The sequence below is a fragment of the Wyeomyia smithii genome, chromosome 2 (genome assembly GCF_029784165.1).
Source record: "Wyeomyia smithii strain HCP4-BCI-WySm-NY-G18 chromosome 2, ASM2978416v1, whole genome shotgun sequence".
Taxonomy (NCBI): Eukaryota; Metazoa; Arthropoda; class Insecta; order Diptera; family Culicidae; genus Wyeomyia; species Wyeomyia smithii.
The window spans coordinates 46,462,051-46,476,205 of NC_073695.1; the positions used below are offsets into that span (position 1 = coordinate 46,462,051).

The 14,155-nt window shown below is 36.6% G+C and overlaps 1 protein-coding gene across 11 annotated transcripts in view; it reads right to left on the bottom strand.

The window, feature by feature from the left end:
* Positions 1–14,155, bottom strand: part of LOC129722121 (prominin-like protein) — a 109,274-nt gene that overhangs the window by 37,402 nt on the left and 57,717 nt on the right. The window contains exon 1 of one of the 11 annotated variants that reach the window (XM_055675361.1): positions 2,072–2,232. The exons of the other annotated variants lie outside the window; for them this stretch is intronic. The gene's annotated coding sequence lies outside the window, so the exon portion shown is untranslated. Of the gene's footprint in view, positions 1–2,071; positions 2,233–14,155 lie in introns of those variants that run through there. 11 annotated transcript variants of the gene reach the window in all.

Consider the following 14,155-nt stretch of genomic DNA (forward strand, 5'->3'; position numbering starts at 1 on the left):
TCCTGCCAAATATCACCAATTGTGTTTCCCTGGAAAAACTTCGTTGGGTGTCCCTCTGGCCAGTTTTATTATAAGAGAGACTTATTTTGTTCGAAGGAAGTCACACCAAGGTATCATAGAATTCAGTGGGTAAGTGGTAGGGGAGCCTGAGAATAAAACCATGCTCAAGTCCTTTGCGTCATCGAATGGCCTGATTCTACTAAGGTTCGAACCCACGACCATCCACATGAATTTGTGATGTTACAAATATCCGCATCCGCATCCGTAAATGCGAATCATCCGCATGAAAATTGATATCCGCATCCATATCTGCATCCGTTATCACATATCCAAATCCTCATCCACATCTGCAGACGTTTAAAAACATCCATAATATCGCTGCTCTGAAACCTTGCGGCTACGTAGCTCTCTTTTATCAGGCTAAGTGAGAAATTTTTCGCTAATGCTGAGACTGAGATTTTTTTCTGTATCACCTCAATTCCGTTGGTTTAAGTGTATACGGTGCAGGAAAAACGGTTACAGAATTTTGTGGTTTCATTGTCCGAATATGTGGATTTTTAAGCCATTGACAACAAAATGGAGTCTTGACATTTGAGTCATTTCATGCTACTTCGTTCTCTTTTGATAAAGAGGTCAGTTTATGATATCAGTTCTTTATGTAGACTCGCGACTGTTGCTTCAAAAGGGCCTATTCAAAATGGTGACTGATAGAAAAAAAATTCGATATCAGAAAAACGACTTATTTGATTAAAATGGTGTCTTTAGCAAAGTTGAAGGTAATAAAATTGCGGTTCTAGAAAAAATATATACACTTCAAAAAAAAATTTTTTTTCTGTCCCTCCTACCTTCTGTGCCTTCTGTTAAATATCTCAAAAAGTACCTTTTTTCTGAATTTTCTACACATTAAAGATGACCTTCCCGAATGCTACCTGATTTTTGTATGTACTGTTTAATTTTTTTTTTCGAATTTTTAATAAAGTTTTTCGTTCCAGGATGCAGATTTAAGCTTTAACTTTTAAAAGATATGGTTATTCAAGTGTTTTTTTTGTCTTGGCTAAAATTTGATCGCCCAATAATGATATCAATTTGTTGGAGAACACTATTTCACGTATACACATACTTTACACACTCTCTTGTTAACTAATTAATGTCGAATGATAGTCTAGTCACGCTTCGACGCGGAAGAATTTTTTTTAGTCTTCATTGCTCCAAGCCAGAAATTAGTCGCACGACAGACAGGCGTTTTATGTACGCTTTCACGGCATTACAACATAAAGTCAATGATGGTTTCAATATTCTCTGTGCGTCTATCATCTAACGAACTTTTACTCTTAAAAAAATTGACGCACGTTAAAAATTTGTAATAAACGAATCGATCGTTGCTTTTGGAACTACCAAACTACCAACAAAATCACGTAAAAACAATGTTGTTTTTCATGTTCGAATTGGCTGACTCCACACTAAATTTGTTGCTAGATTTCTGAGGTCTCAATCCAAATGTTTCAAATTTACTTCTTCTAATTCCATTACACTCGGAACCCTGGTACAGCACAAAGACGGGAACAGATCAACCGCGATGAGTCATTGGTGTTGAGCCCCGGCCGTGAAAAAAAAGCCAGCAAAACGGCTGGAAGAAAATCTACTTGCGTTGAAGTACGCGCAAGAAAACTCCAAAGAAAGACACGCGGAGAGAAGAAAGAGAACAAAAAAAAACTGCTGCCATTGCGGAACGATACAATTATGTACCAGCAAAACCAGTTTGTCGGCTGACCGGCGGCGGCGGCGGTTGCCCGTTTTCAGCTGTGTTTGCACTCAGTAATTCTTCATATTTTTGTTCACTGTTTAGGCTATCAGGCCCAAGACCGGACCGGAGCGGACCACACGGCACAGACAAGGTCACAACAATCGCACCAAAACTGCCGGGGTTTCCTTCGTTATTAGTGTGCTGTTTATAATGAAATTAGGTTTTGTCGATTGAAGACTCTGAGTAATAAAATATAGACGCCTTTTTTATTTCTCCTTTCAACTGAATTTAAAAACAGCAAAAAAAACACTACACTTGAACACTTACGCAACGCAACAGCAGAGCGCGGTAGCCCTTTCAACTATGACTGCGGATAAACACGTAAGGTCCGAAACCTTTCACTAGCGAACAGCGATGACGGATCGCCCCTTCGATAGATGGGAACAAGATTTCTCTTTCCCGCCGATGTTGGGTTACTAACTTTCAAATTTATCCGCTTGCTGGCCAAGTCGCCGTGATTCATCAAGCCACCGCCGTCGATGTTTGAAAGAAGACTGAAGGCATTTTTCAACTTGTCCCCCTTCCAGGAGAGGCATTCTACCGCAGTCGCTTATCGTGGTTTGGGTTATATCGTTATCACCTTCACCGGATGACATTGAAGTGGACCATAGATGAGTGTATTTAACTCTTCAAGCACAAGGTAGAGGTGGAGGTAGAGAAGTTGATGGCGGATAGACGAGTTTCCTGGATTGTTTAGAGTCAATTTTGCAAGGACTGATGACAAGTAAACTAGGCCATCGGACGAGCTAAAAAAAAAATTGGATGGCTCGAACAGGGGCGCATTTCTAGGTTACCACCGTAGGATGCGCTCGTAGAAATAGCGAAAGCATAAATCAATTTGTGGGTTTCTTCTTTAGGCGGATATCCTTCCTTGCCGGCAACAACGGTAGGTTTACTTGCGGCAACAGAAATGGCACACCTAATGGCTTGCAGTGGGTCGCTCCGGGACAAGGACGATAATTCAATTCCAAACACTTCCTCGTACTTCTAGCTTCTGGTACTTTTTGTCACAACAACAACGATGATATATGTTGTTATCGTTTTGTGGAGTAAACAGTCTCGGAACAAGGTTAACAACGTTTACCTCATATTCCGGAGTGAAATATTGAAATGCCATGGGAAGTTGTATTACGTCTAAGTGCGTGCAAATCAAACAAGATGCAATCAGTTGCAAAGCACGAATTCACATCACGAAGGCATGTTACAGAATGCAGAATAATCAAATTACAACATCTGCACCTGCCCGAAAGTCTAGAGGTGGAGATCGAAATCTCAACGCTCGGTGCCATAAACAACTGAGTTTTACATTTCAACAACAGCATCCAACAGCGTCACGGAGCCAGAGGCTGTTCTGTAGCTCTCTAGACCTGTGGTGCCACCTTTACTCCACTTGGGCAATGATTGCGGAAAAAGGGGTAGATTTCAGTTTCATTCGGGACATTTTCCACGCTGCTCATATTGCTGCTTATGGCAAAGCCGAAGCGGATCACGCGCAGGGGAATTGCATCGTGTCTTCTGGCAATGGATTCGAAAGCAGAACCAATCTCCCGATTATCATGGTGACTCCGTCGACCCGAAGTAGGAGCGATGAAGTGAACGGTGAAGTAACGAAAACCAACTGGCTCTAGGAGTTGTAAATGTAATGAAGGTCATAGACCCCAAATCATACCAACATGCTCGTTCAGACAGTGAAGTGGAATTTATCTTCGGATTATCACCAAAGCTACTTGAGTTTTGTTTAAAGCCCTAACTGATACTTACGGAATTAACTTGCTTTTGAGAGATTTTACGCGAAATCAATCAGTCGTTGACATCCGTTAAGATTCTAGTAGAACAACATTGTTTATTCAGAAATTATCTTTGATTTCATCAAACTGACGAAGATTCCCGTGATTAAAATCTGAGAGGATGTTACCATCTTTATAACCGAATTAGCGTGAAATCTCTTGAAGAAAAACTTTCATCATAACCAATTGGATGATGCAAATCTTGCTGACTGACTTACCAATACAAGGTGGAAAAGAAATAGAAGATAAAGTACAGCTTCACGCTTCAAACTATCAGCAGCACCAAGAAGTGCCTCGCTTCCAGAGGGCAAAAGAAAAGAGTGACTCTTTCGAGAAGATAGCAATACGAAATAGCAGAGGCAGCAACTTGCAGCAGATGCTGCTCGAAGTAGGTCAGTGCCTAACCAGCTTAGCATGTGCATATAGGGTGTTGAGGGGCGAACGAGAAAAAGAATAACTTTTAGTATACAGAAAGCAGCAGACTTCAGTTTACTAATTGCAAAAAATCAGATATTTTCCGCAGATCAATTTGTAGGACCTCAACAAACCCAGGCAGTTCAACCCTCTCTTCGCAACGAATGCCACGTTTCAAAGTATCGAAATCACAATACCATTCCCTAGCTGGAAGCTGAATTGCTTATATCTTTTTATTGCCAGCGCCAACCATCCTCGTAAAACTTTAAGACATTGTTGCTGATCGAAATAGTTCCCAATGGAGATAATGTTTAGAGGAGAAAGTGTAACGTAACTTTCTGATTACCCAACAGGTCAAACGTAATTACATTCGAAGTAGATAGTTCGTTTGATTCTGAGATAAAAAATTCAAGGATTACCATCAGTCATTGTGCAAATGAATGGCCACGATAGTATTGATAAGAACGTCTGTACAAATTACCAACCTCCTTCAATAACGTGCGATTGCTAGCCAACCGATAAGCGGGCGTGGAATTCCACCCACGCAGTGATTCATGCCGCGCTACCATCAAGTACACATGCCAGCTCTTGTCATCTGATAAAAGCGAAACATAAATAGCAGCAATCGCTTGTCTGTAACTGATAAAACCTCACCAGTTTTCAGTAAAAAAGCAATGCATGTAACTTTTTAACACAAACTCGCTTTATTTCCAAACCTTAATCTGTTCTCGTCATAAACAGCAACAAAAACAGTTCAAAAATAGCTTTTTGCACTACTGCCTTTTCGAAATGACGCAGGTTGTCACAACGTCGAGGCCATTATCACACCACGACCACGTATAATAAGGGTTTTCCCTCATTAAGTGAGCCATCGAATGGCACCCAAACACAAGCACACGAGAGAAATATCAAAGGATTTCGTGACCATGTTTGCGATAAACTTATCGAACACTTGTTTCGCCCGAACAAAGCGCAGCTGGGTGACGATGCAGATAACACGAAAAAATAAACAAAAATCTCTCACTGTTCATCACGTTGCTCGTGGAGGAGGCTGGATATTAAGTGTTATTGGCGGAGATTAATTAGACTGTCCTTCTGTACGCATCAGTAGTATATTACTCCGAGGAAATAAACCGTAACATACATAGCCAACCATTTTTATCCTTTTATCCCAAGAACCGAATCTGACAATCATGCGGAGCTCGAAAGACCGGGAGTGATGAGCAAGATGAATTTCATTTGAAACGTGCCTGGAATGCTTGTAAAATGAAAAGCTGTTGCGTTTTTTTTTTTTTTTTGCTGGAATTGTCATGCTCAATTCTTCTTACGTCGTGTTTTACGACCTACTAAAAGTGACGTAGAAAGAGTTTTTACTATACATGACCCCTTCAATATAGAAAATTTTCAATATAGAAAACCGATATGATCCTAAACTCCATTTCAAATTGACGAAATGCGCTATCTGAAAAACAGCCTTAGATAGTCACCCCATATTTGGGTATTTACAGAACCGGGTCTGTTCTCTACGGCCGGAAATCAACTCCAACTATTTTGAAATCCATTTCTGAGGTCTACAAAACAGCTTCAAATGGTTTAATACCACTCAATACAAATATTTCTAGGGCCAGCATGATGTTCAGAGGCCAGATATCGACCACAAATTAGAAATGGTCGGGTAAGGGAAATTTGTTACCCGTACCCGACCCGAACCCGAAAGAAAAATACCCCGAAACTGCCGGTACCCGACCCGTACCCGATTCGTCCTGGATTTTTTTTATTTTTTCAAAATACCTGGTTACCTCGCACATTTTATGCACTGATTGTCATATGTGGTTTCTCGAGATGATGGCCGGAGTTAGGCTAGAACCGATTGTTCATGTGAACGAATGTTAATGAACCCAGAGTTCCAGGCGACATATTGGTTCTCCTTGAATCTAGCGTATCACCTGTCACTGAGAACGTCCGCTCGTCTGATGTTGAAAAATTTGACCATATGTAACACGCAGCAAAATATCTATTCTTAACTGTGTACGGAGAATTTGGGTTCCATTTTTCGTGTTAGTAACCTCATATTAAAATTGATCAAGGATTTCAATTCAAGGAGCAATTATTTATTTTGTATGTATACGTTTGATTCATATAAAATGCTGGAAATTTTTATTTTGTTCTCGAGAGATCAATAAAAATTCAATAGAATTTTTTTGAAAGATTCATAATAACTTTATAATGAACCAGATCGAAACAACTAGAAGATCAGAATAAATTAACCTATAGTGGACCCCTTTATTTTATTAATTTGTGTTTGTGATGCAGACTGGCTGGACGAGAGGTTTCCAGATGGAAGTTTTCTGAAAATCATTCGAAATTTCACATACAATGAATTAATCTGGCGGATGGTCCACTATAGGGAAGGGATCCACTATATGTTAATTTACCCTACTAGAACAACACGGAAAATAAACGACGAGTTTTATGTGCACATCGTAGCAACCTGGAATCTAAAATTCGGTATAACACAGATATTTCTGTACATGCGGCATCCCTGATCATAGTGCAAACCAAGACCTGAGAGGAAGAAACGAATACTACACTAAAAATCGGTCGAAACAGATGAAACGGACATTTGTCGTTTTTTGATAGCGTGTAACTATCTTCCTGCTGTAACCCGAGCATGACTCGAACTAAGTTTTTAGTAACATCAGGAATACTAAATGTGCAAATTTGTCTGTAAAACACAGATTTTTCCAGTCAGTTTCTTCAGATTTTCAAGTTTATTTATATTTACGCAGACTTTTTTTTTGTTCACACATTTATTTGACACGATTTCGCAGACAATTTTATACCTCACTATTTTGTGAAACGAAAATCAACATTCAACCGTGATGAAGTGTAAAGTTGTAAATTGTTACCAAACGACAGTTTTTTTGATACCCGAGCAGGGACGGACGAAGACTGATTTGAGCTGCAGGCGAAAACTTATTTTGGCGCCCCCTTCATTTTTTCTGTTACAGTCAGGTTTTTTTTACGCGGGGGGTACGTACCTCATACAAAAAACCGTGTAAAAAACCGCGTTAATTCAAAAACCCGCGAAAACAAACGCGATAATTCAAAAATAATGTGCGTATGTGTGTGTGTATGTGTGTGTGTAACGCTCTCCCAATCTCACTCGATTTTCTCAGAGATGGCTGGACCGATCTTTATGAAATTAATTGCAAATGAGAGGTCTAGTTGCTTTTAGTTTAGAGGTTATGTTCAAAAATGTGAAAATCACGAAACATCATTATCTCAGAAACTACTCAACCGATTTTAACAAAATTGGTTTTAAATGAACGAGCTACTTAAAAAACCCTTTTGAGTTTCATGAAGATTGAACGTGCGGTTCAGAAGTTATTTAAAGAAACGTGTTCTGGAGAGTGTTTAATCTCACTCATGTTTCTCAGAGATGGCTGAACCGATTTCCACCAAATTAGTGTCAAATGAAAGGTCTAGCTGCCTCATAACACCCTATTGAATTTCAATGTAATCGGACTGTAACTTCGTCTGTAAAGTACCAGAATGTGAAAATCACGAAACTTCATTATCTCAGAAAGTACACAACCGATTTGAACAATATTGGTATCAAATGAACGGGCTAGTTAAAGGTTAATTGATGAATTTTATAGTGATTAAACACGTGGTTCAAAAATTGTAAAAAAAAACATGTTCCGGTGACTTCTCAAATTCACTCGTTTTCCCGAAAATGGCTGGACTAAATTCAACAATCTGAGTGTCAAATGAAAAGTTTGGCTTTCCTATAGGTTCCCATTTTATTTGACTATAAGCGTATTTTTATTCCAACCGTTATGTATTAAATTATAAAAACAACGGAAGTCTATTATCTCAAAGATCACACGACTTATTTGAACATATCTAGTGTCATTTGAACAGGTTGTCTCTCAAACTCACAAGTAAGAAATTTCATAGCAGTTTGATATGTGGTTCAAAAGTTATGAAAAGAAACGAAATTCAGACTATTTAAAACTGTAACTGCTTTGATCAAAACATATGGCCTCAACAAAATTTAAATTTGGTATTGTACTATTCGTACGTTCCCGGTACTGCTCGTGATTGAAGTGTACGAAATTCAAAGTCATTTCTTTTATTTCGCTATTTCTTCAGCACGAATATTTTACTTCTAATTAATAATTATTTTAACTTTTTGCCTTTCTTCTAGAAAGGTATAGCAATCACTTGCAAAACCGAAGATATGAAAGTACTACAAAGGGCCGAATGGCATATATCACTCGACTCAGTTCGACGAGCTGAGCATTTTCTCTGTGTGTGTGTGTGTGTGTGTGTGTGGGTGTGTGTGTGTGTGTGTGTGTGTGTGTGTGTGTGTGTATGGGTGTGTGGGAGTGTGGGTTAGGGTGTGTGTGTATGTGCAGATTTTTATTTTCACTCACTTTTCTCAGAGATGACTGGACCGATTTTAATGAAATTATATGCAAATGAAAGTTCTAGTTGCCCCATAAGACCCTAATTAATTTCATTGTAATTAGATTTTCATTCTAGAGGTTTTGTTTCAATATTTAAAAATCACGAAACATCAATATCTCAGAAACCACACTACCGATTTCAATGAAATTGGTGTCAAATGAACGGGCTATTTTAAAAACCCTTAACTTTTGAATTTTATATAGATTGAACATGTGGTTCAAAAGTTATGAAAAGAAACGTCTTCTGAAGACTGTTGAATTTCACTAATGTTTCTCAAAGATGGCTGGACCGATTTCCACAGAATCAGTGTCATATGAAAAGTCTAGTTACCTCATAAGACCCCATTGATTTTTTTGCTATCGGACTATTACTTTGCCTGTTTTGTTTAAAAATGTGAAATCTTACTATGAAAAAAAACATATTCCGAAAAATACATAAACTCACTCACTTCTCTCAGAGATGGCTGTGATGAAGTGACAAATGAAAGGTCTAGCTGACTCATAACACCCTATTGAATTTTACTGTAATCGAACTGTAACTTCGTCTGTAATGTACCGAATTGTGAAAATCACGAAACTTCATTATCTCAGAAGGTACACAACAGATTGATCAATTGTATAATCAGATGAACAGGCTAGTTAAGGGTTAACTGATGAATTATGATTTAACACGTGATTTCAAAGTTTGGCTGCCCTATACGTTCCCATTTCATTTGATTATAATCGAACTAAGCAACCGTTATGTATTAAATTGTTCATCAAACAACGAAATTCTATTATCTCAACGATTACACGATTTATTTGAACATTACTAGTGTCATACGAACGAGTCACCTCTCAAACTTACAAATAACAAACTTCATAACAATTTGATATGTGGTTCAAAAGTTATGGAAAGGAAACAAATTCAAAGGCTATTGGAAACCATACCTGCTTTGATCAATATATGTGGCCACAATATAATTTAAATGTGCTATCGTACCATTTGAATGTTCCCGGTATCGCTCGTGATTGAATTGTTCGAAATTAAAAATCATTACTTTTATTTCGCTATTTATTGAGCATTTACATAACGTCAAATTTCATATTTTATACTTATATTACAACATCATTATTTTAGAACCCAAAAAGTGAATACACATTTATTGGATTGAAGCGTTCATGTAAATCTATTTTTGCAAATAATAAGTTTGAATGAGAAAGGCTGGGTCTGACCGCTAGGTGGATTAATTTAGGTTTTATACTAAGTCTTTTACTCAATAAATCACCAGCGGTTTTTTGTTCCCAACCCGCGCTGATTGGAAAACCCGTGAATTTTTTTTAATTAGCGCGGTAACGCGTAAAAAATACCGCGTAATTCGAAAATGCGCGTAAAAACGCATTAATTCAAAAATCCGCGTGAAAACTTCGTAAAAAATTCCGCGTTGAGAAAAAAAACCGCGTAAAAAAGAACCAGACTGTATATCAACAGTTATGTTCGATATCGGACCTGGACTCCAGAGAGTCTGGTTCGAACTTCTTCAATGTCAGATTTAATTCCGGACCGGACCAGAACGAAGCTATCTGGACCGGGTAATGTTTCCGGAACCCGGAAATCTCCGGTTAAATATCAAACTCAACGTGATTTAAATCACAAGCAGCAGACTAACAGGTTTCTTCATTTTCATTACTATGAATGTGCGTAATTTAAATCCAATTAACTTATTTTAATGCGAACAATATTTAAGGGTGACAATGACTGTATGGAGAAAATTGCATCATCGAATTTCAAAAACCGTATGTATGTTTTGTTTATTGGCCCAAAAAAACATCCATGCAAAATTTCAGATCAATCGGACATGATTTGGGAGTGCCTCAAAGCGCTCAGAGTTGTGATTTTTCGACCCTCGAAAATCTACCTAAGGGAGAAGATGTACATAGAATTGAAAAAATCGAAACTTTTTTTTCGATGCCAAATGTCTTAAAAATACTTAAAACTTCGAGATCTAGTGTTATCTCAAAAAAATATTTTTGGGCAACCGAGGACTTACTATGGAATATTCTAAAACTGGCTTCTGGTCATTTGCGAAACTCGTTCCAAACCAGATGTGAATTATTTAACGTTCAATAGGTATTTTAAATTTGTCTTCTATTATGGTGGTTTGTGGCTAACCAAAATAAAAATGTAACCAATCGGAGTACCGCGTGTTAGAAAGTAATTTTTTATTTTTCCAAATTTTAAACATTTTTAAGCTTCGCTATAGTTTAGAAAACTAATCAATTAAACTTTATTAAATATATCAATTGTTCTTTAATTTCTATAATTTATCATAATATCCTAATAATTTATAAAAGCGTAATTTTCATTTTTCAGTCTATTCAAATTTTTCAATTATATTATGGTTGGAAAGATAAAATATATAATGTTGGTTTGAAAAACCAAGCGTCAATAAGCAAGCAAGACAGAAATCTAATAATGACAAATCACGACAGTCTAAAATTTTGGGAATTTCTTAGAAGACCAAGAAGCTCATACCAACATGATATTAACTGTGATCAATTTTGAACATCACTAGAACTTAGTATGGCCTATTGACAATTAGCGTTTTCCTCAAGTGATATTGTGTAGAACTTATATACTTGGCTGATGTCCACGGTACAGGGTGGCCACTCAGTTTGACAATTAGCGTTTTCCTCAAGTGATATTGTGTAGAACTTATATACTTGGCTAATGTCCACGGTACAGGGTGGCCACTCAGTTTACATTTTTGAATTCCCGCATTTTTCCCGACTTTTTCCCGCATGATTTCAAGAAAATCCCGATTTTTGGTTGCTGGGTTATGTTCCGTCAACAGCTGAACACAACCCAGTTACTGTGGCTTAACATAACCTAGTTACGCTGGGCCAGAAAATACTGCGATTTAACTGTATTTCGAATTAGGCGTTAACATAAATCCTGAAAACTTTTTCAGAAGTTAATTCACACTTTGTTCAGCATTGTGACTTGCTCGTGCATCAAAGTTGCGTCCCTTTGCTCTTCTACGACCATTTTTACATCCAACGCTGAAATTTGACAAGACCAAAATTTCGAGGAAAAGGACAAAAAAGTGATTTCAAAACCTGGAGGAAGTGACCAAAATTTTACTTCAAAACCTAAAAGAGAAATCGTTAAAATGGTCTTAAATTATATTTTTTATATGAAGAAACTTTTCCTACACTAGCATGACTTGAAAAAATCGTTCAAGAGAAAACAGTGTTTTTTTTTATTTCTGTTGAACTTTTCGAGAAATTTAAATAAAATATTTGCATGAAAAAATCGATAAGAATATCGAGTTCAACTTGAAACGCAGAAGAAAAAGAAGGTTTTGGATTTCCGCTTGAAAATTTAAAACTTAGAACTTAGAATTTAGAAGTTTTTTTCCATGTTCAGTTTACGTTATGCAGTTATTTTAAAATTTTAAAATATTAAAATTTTTAAAAAACTAAGCTTTTTAAGATAATTAATTTTTAACTTTTTTTTCGCCTATAAAGTTGATTTCAGCATTGAATACTCATTTCAGAAGGTCTAAACTACTACCTACAACTTTACCGAAAACATCACACTAATCAAACAAATCGTTCTGGTTTCGAAAATAAACTTTCAGAAAATTTTAAAATCTACCATTTGTTTTTCCGCTCCGTGTTCAAATTATCATCATTGTACCATTTTGCAGTTTAAAAAAGAACATATAGATTTAAAAAAGAGCGTGCTGAGCTCTGAGATATTTAGTCTGTATTTTTTTTTTTTAATTTTTTTTACACAAACAGTTTTTTTTCTTCACACAATAATAAAACTACTATTTGAAACTTTGCCGAAAGCATCACACTTACCAAGCAAATCGATTTGGCCCGACACGAATCTACAACGACTGGCTTCGTACCTCAAGACCAGTTGAAAAACGAAGAAAATGTAAAATTTCGTATTTAAAACAAATAAAGTAAATGAAATGCTTCAAAAGGTGTTTTTCAATATCATTTCCGATTGTAATTACATCAAAAATCGTTACTTGCAGCCAAAATGTATAATTGACAAAAAATATGGATTAAAAACATGTACAAAAAAAAGTTTTTAAAAAAATCGAAGATAATTTTTACTCTATCTTGTGGCAAGTTTCAAAAACGCTAAAAATGCTGTTTTTTACACTTTATGTAATTTCAAAATCTAATTCACTATTTTAAAAAGTACTGAGTTTCGCTGAAGCAGAGCTAAAGTTCGATAAATATTTCTTCTAAAATTCTAGCTAAAATAAAAATCTTCTATTTGAAAAACTTCAGAGTGAGCCTTGTGTGTCACTTTTTTATCCTCAATTTGTTCAATCGAAGAAAACATCAAATTAAAAGTAACAATAACTAGTAATATTAGTAAGATTTTACAGCAAAACTTGTTTTGCGTTGTTCTTAATAATTAAAACAATTTCTAACATATATGTACGAATTTATAAATGATGTTTTAACTATAACCGCTTTCTCGAAAAAAAATTGCCAATTTCCATTCCCATGACTCCGGGCCGGACTTCGAACCGAACCGGAACCCGGTTCTTTATTTCAAAGGTAATTTACTATTCCATCTTAAAAACTTTCCAGGCCAATATTTTTTTAGATTACACCAGATCTCGACGTTGATGCAATTCTAAAACAAAACTTATTTCATATGAAAGGCAGGGCTGATGAAAGTAGTCAAGCTGGTCAAAGAAAGTTACTTTTTGAATTTAAAAATTGACTGCTGATGAAAAATGTGACTTTGTCTACTTCATTCTGTTTTGCATTCAAGGCCTCTTCTCATTTTGCGTGAGAGTTACGCGCATATTGGATGAGTGATTATATAATTTGTATTTACATCATACACAATAATTTGTAATTACATCATACACAATACACTATGGTCGCTTTTTACGCGGTTTTTTTACGCGGGTTTTTTATGCGGATCCCGGAATTTACGCGTTTTTTACGCGGATTCCGGAATTTACGCGGTTTCTCCACGTTGTATGTGGATGACCCCTTAGGTGACAATAAGGTCGATTAAGAGAATAAGAGAATAGTAAGTTTGGAAGGATACAGGCACTACACTGCGACCAGTAATTTTTGATCTTTTGCGGCATTGTTGACAGAGAATTCAACGCACAATTCGTTCATATAACTAGAACAGACCGTGTCTCAGTCTCAGATGTAACCTCGCACTGTTTGTTATGGTTAAAAGTATCCTTGGTACGTTTTGTCGAATCTGGGAGCATTTTATTCCGTACGATAAAGAAAAATATTTTGATTTGGTTTACTTCTTGTATTTAAGCTATTAGGTGCCCAATTAAGTTATCGCTGTTTTTTGACGCAGAACTACGTTTTTCTTTAGCATACCGTATAGTACAGGCCATGTTCGATTTTGGCAACACGTCCAAATTTAAATTTTTATGATGCCTACCGGACTAAAGAGAAAATTCAATAGTCAATTATATAACCAATGCGAAAATTCAATTCAACGCTTGGATGGTTGCTGGTGGTAACACGTCCGAAGTTTTTATGTTGCCAAAATTGAACCGTGCCAAAATCGAAAGAGATCTGTAATGAAAATTGAAAATCTTTAAACAAAAAGGGTACGAAATTTGTCCCTTCTCGAAAACTTATAAATCGGTTTCCAACTGATTTCCTTCATCCTTCTAGCA